Source organism: Haliotis rufescens, unplaced genomic scaffold (assembly GCF_023055435.1).
Source record: "Haliotis rufescens isolate VD_foot unplaced genomic scaffold, xgHalRufe1.0.p SCAF_12, whole genome shotgun sequence".
Taxonomy (NCBI): Eukaryota; Metazoa; Mollusca; class Gastropoda; order Lepetellida; family Haliotidae; genus Haliotis; species Haliotis rufescens.
Window position 1 is genome coordinate 36,832,972 of NW_025963802.1, and position 18,725 is coordinate 36,851,696.

Sequence of the window (18,725 nt, forward strand, 5' to 3'; positions counted from 1 at the left end):
TCCTAGAAATGTTTTTGTCGTCAACTAATTGATTCAATTTCTTCACACGTTGATGTTCTTTTCTACTGTTTTCATTTTTGAAAGAGAATGGATCGTTAATCTTCCGCATTAGGGATAGCTGCTTAGGAAATTATAGTCTGTCTTACAAACCCTGATACAAATATATATCAAATACAGCCCATGTAAGTCTATAATGTTTGGCAAGTCTAGATCACTGCATATTTTTATTAAGATAACTAAACAACTGGGTTTTTTCTGTACGATATGTTCATTTCAAAGACTAGATGTTAGTCTAAGGAAATTACTGCAAACATAATCAGCTTTTGCACATCTTGACCGAGAAGAGTATATTTTACGGCGCTTCTTTGTAATCGTTATTTTCACTTTATGTAACAAGCATGATAGATGTTGTTCGGTGCGTGTTTAGGCTATGTATTTTAATTGTGTTTAATTGCGTTTTGCTTGTATGTTTGAGCGCATGAACCAATTTCATACATTAGAATAACGTGCGTCATCAGAATGAGTCATGGTTCGGAAAATGAAATCGATACCTGCAAGAGTTATGCCCCTTAGACCATGATTTTATATCTTTCCTGGCTTCGTCGACGAACATTGCGTCGTGCATGTGTGCGGTGAGATTGAATTCACGCAATTTCACGTTGCACAGACGAGCGCATATTTATTGTAGATTATAACTTGATTAAATATATGGACAACTGTGAAAGTTTCATTTACAAGTTTATTGAAAAGTAAATCACGTGGTATAGTTCTAATAGTGTTACAATATTAGTCAAGGACCAACCTGTAGGTCCCGTGACCAAATCATGGAAACAAAGGTTTGAAAGTGTTTTTGAGTTTCCTGATGTATACTGAACAATTTTGACTTTGGCTGCCCGGTTGAAAATCCCGGGCATTTTGAGGAAGGGTCAACAAAGGTCAAACAGGGGTCAAAATTCAAAATTGTGTCGATATGCATATCAAATTACTCGTCCAGTCATAAAGAACCTAGAAATATATGGTTTGTTATACTTCCGACCTTAAATGGGGTCAACGCACTTTTGGCAGTCGGTGAAATTCACAAACACAGTTAACATTGTCCGATAGTCATGATTTTAGTGTCTAATAATATGCTTTCTGACATGACGAATTCAACCAAGCAACTTGTAAAAGTGCTCTACAGGTTGGTCTTCTAGTATATTGGCAATATTCTTGTCGTCCCTCCGAAGCTGGAACGTGGTTCGTTTTAACAATATTCCGGTTTTAATGATAATATTTGTTACTAGCCTTTGCATCGTAAATTACACAAATAAATCAGTATTCTGTTTTTAAAAATGAAAAAAACTCCTGTTTATATTCCCCTCCTGATTTTAAAGAAACGAAGGACGAGATAGGATGAGGGTCCTTTTTTACCCACTGGTAAACTTAAAAATATTGGTATGAACATTTTCAGATATGTTCTAATTGCTTACGTCATTACTTTCTTGCACTTGGAATTTTTCTATTTCTGACATGATTAAATATACTCAAAGACAAAAGTTACTTCAACGTGGAAGTTATTCACTTACAAACCTTTTTCCTTAATTTTTGGATTGTACCAGGGAAAATGTTTATGAAAAGCTCGAATAAACGTAATTAAGAAAACTTAATGGTAGTGCATGTTTTTGCAAGAAATAACGAACGTTCTGGAGAACCCGCTTTAAATGTTTCGTATAGAAGGTCAGGAATCCAATCCCACATCTTTGCCACTTTTAGCAATCTGTGGACGTGCAAATTTCTCTCAACTAATCACTTAAACTGAGTTGTAATAAATTAGTTTAAGTTATGAACATTAACGAAAACCGTTAGCTTCGTGTTTGTTTTTTAACGCCGCACTCAGTATTCCAGTTATGTGGCGGCGGTCTGTAAATAATCAAAGCTGGCCCAGACAATCCAGTGACTGACATCATCGATCTACACAACTGATATACGATGATATACGTCTTCCAAGTCAGCGAGCCTGACCACCCGATCCTATCAGTCGCCTCTCACGGCAAGCATAGTCCCCTCATACGGCAAACATAGTCGCCTCTAACGACAAGCATAGTCGCCTCTAACGACAAGCATAGTCGCCTCTTACGGCAAACATAGTCGCCTCTAACGACAAGCATAGTCGCCTCTAACGACAAGCATAGTCGCCTCTTACGGCAAACATAGTCGCCTCTAACGACAAGCATAGTCGCCTCTAACGACAAGCATAGTCGCCTCTTACGGCAAACACAGTCGCCTCTCATGGCAAGCATAGTCGCCTCTAACGACAAGCATAGTCGCCTCTTACGGCAAACATAGTCACCTCTCATGGCAAGCATAGTCGCCTCTTACAGACAGACAGACATTTTATTCAGTAATTTAGGCTTCAAGGCCCATAGTACAATGCAGATTGGATATTAACATTTGTCACGTGATGTACATGATTAGATTTTAAATCAAGTTACACATTCCTCATTTTAAAGACATGTTTTAAGAATACAGAAACAGCATGGATTATATCAGGATTTTCAGAGTTTAGCACATTTATCATTAACTGACGGTCTTTAAAAATACCTTGCAACATGGGGAGAAATGTATACCTCAAATGGGAACACGTTTTACGTAAGTAAGACATGGTATTCATCCTCTACTTCTCCCGATGAACAGTTTGTACAAATAGAGCTCACAATATCACCGTCTTTGGACCTGCGACATATATTTACATTAAAATTATGCAATGAAATTCTAAGTTTACAATAAGCAATAACTTTTATCATTTAAACAAGTTAAATATCTTTCAGTTTGTAACAATGATTTTACTTTGCTGTAATTGCTAAGTTAAAGTGATTCAGAAATACTTTGGTGCCACTGTTGACAAAATATATCCTTCAGTCTTTGCTTAAATGAATATAAAAATAACTGTGGATCTCCCACATCTTGAAAAATCCATACATATGAAAAGCCACAAACAAATAATAGATTTCTCACATCTGAAACCCAATTATTTTTTCCATTATCATCAAGTACCTTTAACATTTTGTAACACTGATATGGGTATCTATCAGGTATCATTCTAAGTAACTTAATCCAATACTTAATTACCCTTAATTGGCTGGCTACAAAAATATTACTACGGCCTGTTTACCAAGGATTGCCTTGTTTGAGGCAAACTTACCAACACCTAAAAACATTTGAAATATGAAGAGTGAACTTTTTCAATTGCAGCGTAATATTTAGCACCCCATAATTCAGAATCATACAAAAGTATAGGCATTATGTTTGCCTTCAAAAATAGTACATGCTGTGAAAAAAGATACACGACTATTTTTCCTGGAAAAAATATAAAGAGTCATAATGGCTTTCGACGCCTGAGCAGCTAATTGCTTAAATGCCATAGACCATGACAATCTAGAGGAGAACATAAGACCTAAATATTTATAGTAAGTGACTACACTCAAGGCAGACGAACAAGAAACCTCTTACGACAAATATAGTCGCCTATTACGACAAACATAGTCGCCTCTTACGACAAACAGGGGGCACGGGTGGCCCAGTCGTCTCAGGCGCCGCGATACGCTGCGCAGAGTTGCGTCCCTTGGGCACACCAGAAACCTATGATTGTGGGTTCGAATCCCGGTTCTCCCCAATTATGTTTCTAGGTTTGTCAGCACCATACCTGTGCTCGTGGGTTTCACCGAAGTGGTAAATGTCTGAGACCTGCATCACTTCGGGCTTTCCTCCCACATTAAGCTGACACGCCGTGATATAACTGGAATACAGTTAAAAGCGGCGTTAAACCCAACTCACCCACTTACGACAAACATAGTCGCCTCTAACGGCAACCATGGACCTTCACGGGGTGAAAACGGTTACTAACATAATACGAGTAAGACCAAAGATGAACAGGTTTTTTATTCATCTACGGATAAATTGGAATGAGTTTGCCTCTTAATTGTTTATAGTCTATCAGGACAGGATAAAACAAATATACTTGTGTTCATCGTGTGCTATTGGTAAAATTGTTAGTAAACTTAACACATCTTTTTAAGAGAATATCAATTTTCTGTATCCTTGTTTAAAGAGTGCAATGAAACATAACACGCTTAGAACATAGCTGCTGTTTGCGTATCCTTGCTAATCAGTAAAACCCGTTAATCCAGACGGTGCCCTAACCGACCAAAAATGTCCGGATGAACGAAATCTTTGCTAGGAGATTTTGAATTTTGAATAGGGGATTCCCTAACAAAGGAGCTATGTTGTATAAGCACATTGATTGCCGTGTGTTATGTTGATAATCTATGTGTAATAATGAAGTTTCTCCTAAGATAAATCCTCTATCACACACGTCACCAGATAGCCTAGTCTGCCTCACAGTCAATTCCCCCTGCCCTTGCTGTAACTACCCTAAATAAAGCAAGTCTAGATTTTCCACAAGTTCTGGCTCCCATCTGGTGCTCCTTTTCAATTTAAATATAATTGCTCGTTTCTTTAAAAAATCTACATTTTCAGGGACTAATCATAAGTCTACAGATACCATTCCCAACAATTTTAGCAATATATTGAATGTCCGGTAGGTTTTTTAACTTTAGAAATATGCAAGACATGTGAAATCATCATCACCATCATCATCATTGTTTAATCAGAATACTGAATAGCCTTCGGCTTATATTGAGCAATAGCCATCAGTGACACGTGTTTGTGAGAGACTATGTCACAGTATTATTCTCTCTTAACAGCACCGCATGGTGAATAAACATTGATAAGTTACGAAGTTCACACGTTTAGACATTGAAGCCTAAAAAAATCAAATATTTAGATTGTTGTATAAATAATGTTCGGTATAAATATTTCTTAAAGATGATTATGAATGCAATTGTGTTCAAGTTAGATTTCTCCGTCTGTTCTTCCAGTCATGTATAAGGCCTAGTTTCAACTGCAAGTTCATCAGACCTACATCTGGACTACTGAAAGGTACACGTCATTTACGCACATTTACGTCAGAAAAGTATTTTTCTGTGTAGATATGAGGCTTAAGTTCATATGGTGACGATTCAGAGTGAAAACCACTTTTCAAAATAAGCATCTTTCAAAGTTTGTGATACAGAAACAACGAATGGCGTATCAGTAATTACACAGTGATTATACCAGACAACCAAACGTGTAAAAAAATGTTTTTATGATATAATTGTAATGATATCACAAGTTTTCATATAGCATTGTTTTCTGTATTTGGGTTATCAATAATCTAAATAAAACTAGACTGGCATTAAGTCGTTTGTCACACCCCGGTGTCATAAATAAATGTCTACCCGTAGATAACATCGCGCTACGGTGTCGTTAATTGAAGCAGTTTATCTTGAGACCATCTGTGGCAGGCCCTGAGTGACTAGCCGACTTATTTCAATTAAAGCTCCGATTGCCCGTCGACTAAGTTCGTGAATGTCTCGTGGCTGTGTTACGTCGTGTAACGAGAAATGTCGTCACGGTGAATCATATTGTAACGGTTAATGGATGTATTATACGTACATGATGTATTTGTGTCCGTTACCAAACAAGGAGATGCTACTGTCTTCACCTCTCGCTGCCAGACAACAACGGCATTGTTGTAACGGGGTTGGGGTTCAGTATAAGACATATATGGACATAGTTCTGATAAATTATTACGTTAATTACTATTAGTAATTGTGAATCAGTGAAGTTGATTGTCAAAGTAATTCTATTTCTTGTTTCAGAGATTCACCAGACCATTGTGTCAAGATTAAGTAGACACAAATAATTAATCATAAACTGTAAATCAGTAACGTGCGGAAAACTGCAGTTGATAAATAAGAACCAGATGTTGGATTGAATTTAAGTTTAATATTAAGGGCATTTGCTTTCTTCCTGCAAAATAAAGAAATTTGAATTAAAGGCTCTTAGCATATATTATTGGTCGACCGATCGGCACTGTATGTTATTGAAGTATATCCGACGGATTTGTACCTGAAGATTATCAATATGAAATCAGAGCAGTTCACTAGAAATCGACTGATCGGGGTGTAACCACTAGGTTATCTTGTTCACCGATTAAATACCATCACCTGAGATGAACAGGAGGTTTTTGAAAAAAAATTAATGAACTTTAGATGAGCTTCTTTGGGGTTTGTTGTTCTTTAGTTAATAATTTTTCATTCTTATGCTTTTGTTTATATTTTTATTGATGTTTGTTTTGGGGATTTCAGTTTCTATTTAGTTATATGTGAATAATATGTGTTAAAACGAATATACATGCCGAGTTCATCATCTAAAAAACTTATTTTTTCATGATGAAAACAGTATCGAACAAACGTTCCTGGTCAGTTATCGAGTTTGCTTATAAGTACATTAACATCAAAGACCGCATTACGACACTCTCTGTGTAAATATTAGTATTTGTTTTGATCTCGTCTGAGACGATCAGGCACCTCGAGGATTACTCTTGAGATAATCGCTAATCTGAATATCGACCCACTAATCCCAGAGGCAGCCAGAGAAACGGACTGGCGTCACACGGCGATTCTCTTCCACGGAGTTCAATAAATATAGATACATATATGTTGTGTATTCGGGCCGATAGATATTGAAGTGTTAAGATTTTGTTAAGTACGGTAATGTTTTCAACAAACTGTATAATACAAAGTAGAGACAATTTATGGATAACAACTTCTTTATTTACTGTAAATGCGACGTTTCGGCATAGATCCTTATACCGTTGTCAATCAAGACCTTTACAGTAAAACCTTTACAGTAAATACAGAAGTCGTTATCCATAAATTGTCTCTACTTGTCATCCGTCAACCTCTAAGTAATGCCTCTCAAAAACAATTAGTGTATAATACAATGCATATACTATTTATAAAACGTTATATATAAGAGTTATGATACATATACACTATATACCATATTTATGAAAAAGGTTAAAAAATATTCGAATCCCAAATCAAATTCAAATTCACCCTAATATAAGTGTCTTTACAAAAGAGTTTTTCATTCCAAGTTAGAGTTATTTTTTAGAGGGAAAGAAAATACGAAGTGTGATTGTATAAACCCCACTGCATATTAAAACCGCATCAAGCCATCCTAGACTGTCTTGCCAACTGGAGTTTTGTGTACAAAATTAATCTGCAAAGCCATATAGTCAATATCTAAATATTATTAATAATGTTCAGTTATCACGCATTTATATGATAACAGTTTATTTTGTATTTGAGTGTATAAAAAACTACAGACAGCATATTGAGGGTCAAGGGTGTGACTTCTTCTACCTTGAAGTGTTTTTGACATAAAGCTTTCAAACACGTTGATGGTATTTGAAATAATCAAGACATTTATCTACCAGCTTAATGTACAAAGGTTAACGGCATACCACAACACAGACAAGAACTTAGAAAAATGCACATTACATGCAGCCCAATGAGTAGTGAGTGAGTTGGGTTTAACGCCGCTTTTAACTGTATTCCAGTTATATCACGGCGTGTCAGCGTAATGTGGGAGGAAAGCCCGAAGTGATGCAGGTCTCAGACGTTTACCACTTCGGTGAAACCCACGAGCACAGGTATGGTGCTGACAAACCTAGAAACATAATCGGGATGAACCGGGATTCGAACCCACAATCATAGGTTTCTGGCGTGCCCAAGGGACGCAACTCTGCACAGCAAATCGCGGCGCCTTAGACTACTGGGCCACACGTGCACCCGTAGCCCAATAGAAATAATACCACATGTTGACATGCAACTTTCAACATTCCCTAGAAAAGACTTAATTTCTGATATGTCAAAGCTGAAAGTATGTTAAAAATGATAACCACTTAGAATATACAAACAACTCTTGTTATTTCATCATCTTTATTATTTATGATAAAATATTTTCAGATTAATAAAATGATATACGTAACATATGTTTTTCTTATAATCGCTATTGATAGTTTTCGACAAAGAAGGTAAAAAAATCAAACTTCAATATTATTAATAAAAGTTGTTATCCATAAAAAAGTGTCATGTATTCATGTTCTTCCAACTTCCAAAAGTCTATTAAAGACTACAATTTATTGTAACGTACTTTAAAATAAGTATCATTAAATTCATAACATAGTCATGTTAACTTGAATATAAGATATGCTAATAGTTTAATTTGTTGTTTCTATTTTTTGTCTTTTCAATTGTTGAGGTTGGGTTTATCGGCTGGCGGAGGGGTGTATATCTGTTAATAACGTTTAAACGTTTATTTCTTTCGACAAAATCCTTTAACTAGCAGCATCCGGCCAATAACGATGAACCCGTCCTAATATTTGTATAACGGTTGCTTAATAGACGTAAGAACAATACTGACATCAGTCCACTGTGCAAATATTTGCCCTTAATTACCTCTCGAGACATTAAGAGTCGAGGTGATTGACACATTGTCAGACAGGAGTTTCTGCCTGCTGTCGGCCATTTCCTGGTAGTTATACATAGCAATTAGACATTTGAGAAATAATGGAATTACGAGATAGAGATCGCTTCCTTCTTCTAAGACATAGACTTGGAGATGTTCCGTGAAGATGTGTCAGCGCGGGGGCAGGGAAAGAGCCCCGGGGTGGGGAAAAGAGATGGGACAATGATACTGGATATATTACACATACGTTACTCATACATTATCTAGATATATAGACATGTGATGTGATTGAAAAAATATTTTAATTAATTTCATAGTTGAAGACAAACAATTCGATGTAAAATGTATTATTAACTTGTGTATTATCCCGCTTCACAATAATTATAAGGGCGCCTTGATTTTGTAAGGTATAGAAAAAAAGGTTTTGAAAAAGTTCAACTCGGCAACCCTAAGCATTGCAGCTTATATCGTATGACACACTATGGTAAAAGAATTAAATAAAGCATTCATAGAGTATTTAGAGTAATATACTGGCAGTTATATTTTGCCATTTGAATAAGAAAACCACAGATTTCTTATTGATATAACCAAAAGATCCCGAGGACAAAAATTGTATATGTTTTGTAATCAATACTAAGGTCTGAAAAAGCTCCATTACTGTCTATGAGGTAAAACCTATTTATCTCTTTTTTGGGGGGTTATTGGAAGTGTTTATTGCAAAGATGTAACTGTGAAAACAAGTGTTATGAGGTGTCATAAAAAGCTCTATAGAAGACGACAGGTTTGCAGTTCGAAAGATGTAAATCTATGAAGTAGCGATATGGCGGAAATACTGTGATGCGACGTTAAATAATAACTCTACCATCGTCGTCGTCATCACCATCACCATCATCACCTTCATCATCACCATCCTCACCTTCATCACCACCATCATCACCTTCATCATCATCATCATCATCATCATCATCATCATCATCATCACCACCTTCTTCATCATCATCAACTTCTTCATTATCACATCATCACCATAAAAAAAACTATTTATTACACACGTCTACACCTAATTAAGAATCGTTTTATTTTCATGAGTATCTCCTGAGTGTACAATTCAATCCTAGCTTTATGATCCCATGGACATATGCACAGCCAAAACATCAAACAACTTGCCGCCGTATACCACTAGGCTTAGGAGAGGTAACTACGATTATAACATACAACGACTTAATTAAGAAACACCATCCCTATGACGTAGCTTTGTCGGCATGTAACTCATAAAGAAGATTAATTCGATAATCTCCTAATCGGATAAGTTAAACTTATATTATTAGTGATCATTAGCAATGTTTTGGTGTTTTATTTGTTTTGTAGATCTAACAAGGCGATATCGCTATTGCATTAATCTAACACACAATGGAAAATAAACTTTATGATTTAATTGAAGTCGAAGTTACCTTATTGACAAACATCACACTTTGGGTACTGGTACGCTATGATCATAAAGTGGGTGAGTGAGTGAGTGAGTGAATGTTTTTTACACCACGGTCAGCAGAATTTCAGCTATGTCAAAACGGCCTGAAAATATTCAACTGTGGTCGGGACAAATCATGGTTGATGAGACAGTTTGTCAGTGGATGCAACCAAGTTTCAGCATATAGATGATTATTCTCTTTAATTATTTATTATTCCCTGTTCATACTGTTCAAAAAATGCAAATGACATTTTGGTGAAAACAGGCGCTGAAACACTGCAAACCTAAGATACAACACACAACTGTGATTTCCGTAGGAAATATATCACCATTGAAATCCAGAACCAATGAAGAATATTGTTTAAATCCGCAGTCAGCAATATTTCAGGTATCTCAAGGCGTTCTGTGAGTAACAAGTGGTTGACTGTATGAACATCGACCAATACCGTCGGTGTACAGGTACACACAACCACCCGAGTCCCACAATCCAACCTTACTCCAATTTGGGACAGTCTACGAAAGGCATAAGGTTTTTAATGGGCCCTATTCTTCCCCGGAATGCTCATTAAAAACTAAACAAAAAACACTACTAGAACAACGTGTACATGCGTGTTTCCTTTCTATGAGGAGCGGTCGGGTAGCCTAGTGGTTAAGGCGTTCGCTCGTCACGCCGAAGACCCGGGTTCGATTCCCGACATGGGCACAATGTGTGAAGCCCATTTCTGGTGTCCCTCGCCGTGATATTGCTGCAATATTGCTAAAAGCGGCGTAAAACCATACTGACTCACTCCTTTCTACGAGTATGTTTATCTACGAATATGGGGCGATGGGTGGCCTAGTGGTGAATGTGTTCGCTCGACACGCCAAAGATCCGGGTTCGAGTCCAACAGTGTTCAAAGTGTGATGCCCATTACCCGTCGTGATTTAACAAGAATATTCCCCAAACAGTGTCCAATTACTGTCATTTAGAAGAAACGATTAAGCAGTTGGTGCTTGTACGGGTTCGAATCCACAAATAGTAAAACAGCACGAAGTCTGTTGTTGTTGTTGTTGTTGTTGTTGTTGTTGTTGTTGTTTGTTGTTGCTGCAATAGTGCTTCAACTAATTTCAAACATTCTTCTCTAATGTTGCTGTACTACAATTAACTCAAATAACGTTTATTGATATGTTGAATGTATTATCTAAATAAAAGTGACCACACCCTTTCCTTAATGTTTGATGGTGGCTACATTTGAAGCAAACACCATTAAGAAATGGACCCGTGAAGATCCGGGGTAGAATATGTCTTCAGCAACCCATGCTTGCCGTAAAAGGGGACTATGCTTGTCGTAAAAGGCGACTAACGGGATCGGGTGGTCAGGCTCGCTGACTTGGTTGATGCATGTCATCGATCCCAATTGCGTGGATCGATGCTCATGATATCAATCACTGGATTGTCTGGTCCAGACTCGATTATTTACAGACCGCCGTCATATAGCTGGAATATTGCTGAGTGCGGCGTAAAACAACAAACCAACCAAAAAGCAGGCCATTGTACTCTTCAGACTGTATCTGACAAAAGGACACATGGGTGACCCAGTCGGTAAATCAGTCGCGATTCGTTGTATATAGTTGCTTCCCTTGTGCGTACCAGAATCCTATGATCATGGGTTCAAATCCCACATTCACCCTGCTTATGAGCCTTATTTTATATTCGCTGTGCAGAGTTGCGTCCCTTGGGCACGCCAGAAACCTATGAGTGTGGGTTCGAATCCCAGTTTGCCCCGATTATGTTTCTAGGTTTGTCAGCACCATACCCGTGCTCGTGGGTTTCACCGAAGAGGTAAACTTCTGAGACCTGCATCACTTCCGGCTTTCCTCCAACATTAAGCCGACACGCCTGGACTACTGTTAAAAGCGGCGTTAAACCCAACTCACTCACTCACTCACTCACTCACTCATTCACTCACTCACTCACTCACTCACTCACTCACTCACTCACTCACTCACTCACTCACTCACTCACTCACTCACTCACTCACTCACTCACTCACTCACTCACTCACTCAGATATTTCAGTCTGCATGTGCAAACGGATTTCACCAAGAGCTACCAAAAAATCGTACGAGACGACTAACGGGATCGGATGGTCAGACTCGCTGACTCGGTTGATGCATGTGATCGTTTCCCAATTGCGTAGATCATTATTCATGACGTCAGTCACCTGATTATCTGGCTCAAACTCGAGTTCTTCCATACTGCCATCATATAGCTGGAATATCATTATACTGAGTATCGAAGGACATCCTACATCTTGTAAACTAACAGTAGTAAAGACATCAGTTAACATTCATGTAATTGTTTCCGTTATCGCGAGTAGGCAATAAACACCACAAACACAATATAATTGATGCTATTACGTTCCATAAAACTCAATTGGGATTTTTCTAAATCCCCATAAAGCTAATCATCGTAAAAACGATGCTCTGAAAACAGAAATTGTCATTTTTATGTTCATTTCATCAATCTTGTTTAATCCGTTTGATTGTTTGAATTAATATCAGAAAATTAAACAAATACGCAACAGACATTTTTATGAGGAGCAGTTTATTGAGAAAACAGTAATGTGTATTAAACCAGTGCCTTCAAGGCAGTTCGTAGACGATGGTGCTAATTATTGTACCGGGCACGTTGACCTCCTTAACTCAGTTGACAGCAATGGGCGGCATGCATATGTTTTTATCACACATAAACAACAAAAGTATTGATGAACAACAAAATGCTAAGGAATCCATTTGAACACGATTCCTATATATTTATTTGTTGTTTAACGCCTATTAACAATGTCTATGGTATATATTTTGTTGTTTTATGAAGAAGATGGGGAAAAGAGATTATTTTACTTCTGACACATATTGTATAACAGATAAAAGTCATAAACATATGATATACTGTATGATGGCCTTGGTCACATGTACTCATATACACAAGGTATATAAAAAGTATTAAATATGGTTAAAACACTAAGGCCCTGTACCACAAAGTGATCGTAGCGCTACGACGATCGTAAGTCAATGTTAAAGTATGGGAGTAACGATCGTCTTAGATCTGCGATCGTTCTGTGGAAAGGGGCCCAGCAACCCTGTTGAGCTATACTTAGTCTGATATTTATACACGGGGAATGGTAAACCGCAATAGTATTTTAAGTTGTGAGGTTGAAATATGTAGACACGTTTTTTAAACACGGGTGATACATCTGTTTAGATTGACGTTCTTGTGAATATACATTCACCTCTGTGTGCGTGCGCGATGCGTGTGCGTCTGTTTGCGTCTTAATATGAAACCTTCCCAAACCTTAACATAATATGACCATTCACCACAGAACTTTTGAAACTTTAATTCATTTGAGTGTATGTAGAATAACGTTAGGGGTAATTCTATTGACTCGTGGCTTACTTTTTTACTTATATTTGAGATTTAACGTGCGCTTTCCGACTGCAAGCGTATGTCGCACACGGAACTCGGAACTCGGACTCGTGGCTGGACTGGAAACAATTTATACTTGACACTAAATGACGCCGCTCTAGCAATACTCCAGTTGTATCACAGCGTGGAACAATAGAAATGAGTTTCATACGTTGTACCCATGTGGAGAATCGAACCCTGGCCTTGTGAGAGATCAGCGATTTCCATTAACAGACAGACAGATATTTTATTTACGTCTCACTGTGTGTACAGGCATACATAAATACATAGATAAAACATTTTAAAATACACACACACCATTCCTATTAGAATTATGAGAGACTAAATCTAAAATAATTACAACATAATTAATCTGAAAATAAAAAGGTATCAAATACAGTAGCTAAATATAGATGCACCCATTACTATGTGCTGTATAAAAGACGACGCATGCGTTCTTGCATAAGTGGTTTTGGCAACAATATTTACTAAATCAATAGAGGAGAACAAATAACATAGTTTATCAACATCACTAAAATCATAATAACTTTCATTCATCTCATATGCAGTACATTCCATGGCATGTCTCAGATCATCATATACAGGACATTTCAGTATAACGTGGGGCTCATCTTCTGTCTCATTACAACACAGTGGTCAGATACACTGATCTACGGGGAGGTTCTCATACCGACCAGTCTCTATTCGGATCGGATAACAACTTGGCTACCCCCTCGCTTCTTAATGTTCGACGACAGTATTTTGTGTAACGACTGAATTGTATGTACGTTGCCAATACGCTGTAAACATCTCGGACCTAGGTAGCAACACATTATCTTTACATATCTGTTTAGTCTCGGGAAACGGTGGCCACGAAACATAGAAACATAGAATATACAATGGCACTGGCGAAATGCACTCTTTGTATCAGACTGTATTGTAGTATGCCGTATTGTATTGTGATACAGTGTATAATGTTGTTATTTGTTTGGTGGTGGTGTTTGTTGTTTAACGCCACAATTAGCAATATTCCAGCTATGAAGGCGATCTGAAAATAATCGAGTTTGACCAGACAACCCAGTGATTGCCATCATGAGCATCGATCTACACAATTGAGATATAATCATATGCACAGTAATTGCAGTAACAATAACTGAAATTATAATCAAGAGATATTGCCAATGCCTCAGATGAACAAATCATATTAATGATGCTGCTGGGAAGAAATGTATCTGAATGACATGTCAGTGATCTATGGTAACAATCAAATGTTTTAAACATTAAGGGGCGGTCGGGTAGCCTAGTGGTTAAAGCGTTAGCTCATCACGCCGAAGACCCGGGTGCGATTCCCGACATGGATACAATGTGTGAAGCCCATTTCTGGTGTCCCCCGCCGTGATATTGCTGGAATATTGCTAAAAGCGGCGTAAAACCCATACTCACTCACTAACTCATTTCAATATTAAAATAATATAATATGTTCCTGGTTTTATTACCCTGTCAAAACGCTTTTTAAGCCATAACAATTGAAACATTGATATATTTTGTACATTTACTTATACTCTTTAAAACCCACTGTGCGTTGTGAATTGTTCAATAAATTATATTATGTACAAAGTAATTTTGTATCGGAGAGGTTTTCAGATAGGCATTCCGCCTGCTGACCAATCCTATTTTCAATATTTATTAAAAGTAAAATATTGTTTTAACAATAAAATGTCTGCCTGCAATGGATTCAAGTAGGATGTATCATATAGAGGACATTAATATATAAGAATAGCGATTTTCAATCGAGTTTATGTATTAATTATTATTTTGATAATTTGATATACAGTACTTAGTTTTAAACTTAAAATAAAGATACGGCTACTCTCCAAAAAGGATGAAACAATTCCTATTTAACCAAGCGTTCTGTTGTGATGGATTGATATGTACAACGACCAGGAAGGAAGTGATTCACAAAGAAGCGTGCATCTGTCTGGCGCTGTGTCAATCACCGCATCTCCTTATGTCTGGAGAGGTCATTAAGGGCAAATATTTGCACAGTGGACTGATGTCAGCATTGTTATACAGTATAACGTTATTGTTCTTAAGTCTACGTTAAGTGTCCCTTGGGTAAATACTTCGTCTGTCATTACGTTTCCCTACTTAAAAGCCGGATGTTTCCAGTTAATTGATAATCCACCTGATACTTTCCGTCATTAACATATATAACGTCGTGTATATATATATATAACTTGTCATTTTTATAAACTGTTCTTTGTTTGTTTATATATATATATATATATTTATAAATATGACAAGTTATAATGTACTTATATCTTACTCATTGAATTAAAAGAATTAAAACTTATATATAACTCAAACAGATTAATACAGGCAAATCCCTTGATCGGATAATGGCTGTTAAAAAATGTTTGACCATGTTCAAACCGTGTTGGCTTGAACTTTCATACACCGAAACGACAATGGAAATTAATACAAAATATTACTTCCTTTCATTTATGAGAAATTAGTTTAATACCACATAAGAATATGAATTTTCCACACTGGTTTAAAGTTTTTGCGACGTTTTTTGGAGAACTCAAAAGCAAAAAGATAAACAATGCCACAAGCATGAATTGTATTTCTCATAAGGAGGATAGTTGAATACAGAAACATTACACAAGAACAATGCTGAAACTGACATCTACCATCACTGAGGTGTCCGTGTGTCAGTTTTATGTGCTTAACAACTTTTTACAGCAATCAGAGGTTTTGTCAGAAGGCATTTTTATGATAAGCTTGAGGTAAACATATCAACATGATGGTCGTAAACTGACCGCCTCCAGGTGATGGCGGGTAGGAAGATGTTAATTGCTTCTGATTTGGAACTCTGAAACATTGGGAAAGTTTGGTAATAAAACTTGCTTTATGTATATTTAAATAGTGATGGCCTGTTTAAGAATACTGATGATAACGGTTTGCCAGAATCTTGTTAGCTGGAACGTTGGTCATTTGGACAAGGTCATTAAATATGACCATCTCGGACTTTAGGACGTATATGTATTGTCACATTGACATTGTAACATTGTGTATGTGAGTCTTTGAAAGGCATTTAGAAGTGATACACATAAGGAAGAGAATGACCTGATGAAGGAGTAAGCCTGTACTCCGAAACGTTGTGTTCCTCATAATAAAGAAGTTGACATCCATAAATTATCTCCCTTATTATGTATGTGCTACCTGATTGCTTCTTAATACAATGGTTCATAAGTGTTGCGGTTTACAGGTGATGTTCTCATCAGTCCTGTTCTACATGGAGCTGACGTACATATAGGGACATTTTTATATGTGTGACTGTAATAAAACATATTTAAAACAACTATTTGTGTCCTACAAGATCATCAGAGGTGAAATATTTAACAAAACTGGTGTATTGCACATACATATGTACATCACGTCCCAAAACTTAAAAGTAACTGTACATTTAAAACCTCAACAACAGAGGTACAGGTGATGTTCTCATCAGTCCTGTTCTACATGGAGCTGACGGACATATAGGGACATTTTGATATATGTGACTGTAATAAAACATATTTAAAACAACTATTTGTGTCCTACAAGATCATCAGAGGTGAAATATTTAACAAAACTGGTGTATTGCACATACATATGTACATCACGTCCCAAAACTTAAAAGTAACTGTACATTTAAAACCTCAACAACAGAGGGTGATCGATCTCGATTAACTTTGGGCGGAAAAGACAACACAGTGACGACAAATATATGAATGAATTACTGAAAATCCGTGATTACATCACGTATACATGAAACCGTCCAAGTAGATACAACAGAAACATTATTAAAAATCAGTTTGTTTCTCTTTAAATATGGCTGAACAACAACACCTTGTGCTGTAAATAATATTGTATGTTTATATTATAATTGATATATTGGTTATCATGTTAGGGATGTTACAGATAACCTAATGACAGTAGGTTGGCCAATGGCCCACTCCATCATGAATAAGGATTGATTATTCATACTGTTAACCCACAACACATAACAATGCAAAACCCTAAGCATGGATGTTTTAGGTGACTTGCCTTTGCGTGTGTTTGTGACGGGGCCATCAAAAGGGGTATCACCTGGTATCATCACTATTTGATAGTGATTCATAAGCACACGCTCGTGATATAGTTGGAATCCACTCTGCTTCTGACTTCTTATGACTATGGAAAATGTATCTTTTGTTATTATGTAACGTTTTGTTGCTTTCATTTAATAAACGAGGATGTAGATAGTTGGTGAGGAAGGTGTGATGATAGCAATTGGGGGGAGGTTGCTTACGGTTTGGGGGTTTGGTAGGAATTAGATGATAGAGCTTCTTCCGTTTAAATTAGCTAGTTGCCCAAGTGACGTTAATAAAGAAGAAGAAGAAGAAGAAGACGAAGAAGACGAAGAAGAAGAAGAAGAAGATATGTTATTAAGGTGTCACACACATATTAATTTGTACAAATGTACAATACAAAGTAGATATGGCATTTCTTTCACACTGAAAGATTGTCATCACTGATTTTCAATGATCCAATTATATATTTTAACCATTTTTTGCCCTTTTCGTCCAATGGAATGTGTTTCGGGGGATAATCGAGACTGATTATTCTCTATCGTTGACGCTATGAAGTTACGTCCGCTACAGTTGTACAGAAGGGTCATTTGCCTGTGCTATGGTTTGTTATTTATGTATGTGACTCCTGAAGTTGGTATGAACTGTGAGACGAGTAATTGTCCCAGATCCTAAGTTACTGATATTATTCTACTTTATGTGGAGATTATCATTACTTGGTTTATCTGGAAGATACTGTTAAAAGTGGTATCGGTTTTCTCCCTGGGTTTTAGTTCATGTTAGATGATTGATCTGACTTCGTTCTCGCGAGGGTCGTGGAATGCATTAATAAGACATTATATTTAAATCTCTGCTTTAACACATATTTGTTGGCGCTGGACAGACCAAGGCAAGTCATGTCGGGATGCTATACAATAGACCTGTTTACAGCATAGCCACGGGTGAGAACAAGACGTAAATATTGTCTCTGTCCCTACGGCTGTCATATTGTGGACACCTTGCAGAAGAAGAGTAAACATTTGCTTGTCAAATACCAGGAAACACCATGTGTTTGGCCATCAATGGATGCAGACAGAAAGATGCAGAGTTGGGCATCTGTAACATGTGCCCGCCTCACTAAGGAAGGATGCTTCTGTGGATCTGACAATGGCCATTAAGAAGTTAATCAATAATCGATTATGTACATTAACATCCGAATATGTTTTAAACATATATTTCATTATGAAATGGATTGGCAAACATACCAACGGCTTATCTTAATGCCGCTCCAATACAAAAACATGAAAATATATTGCATGGCATAC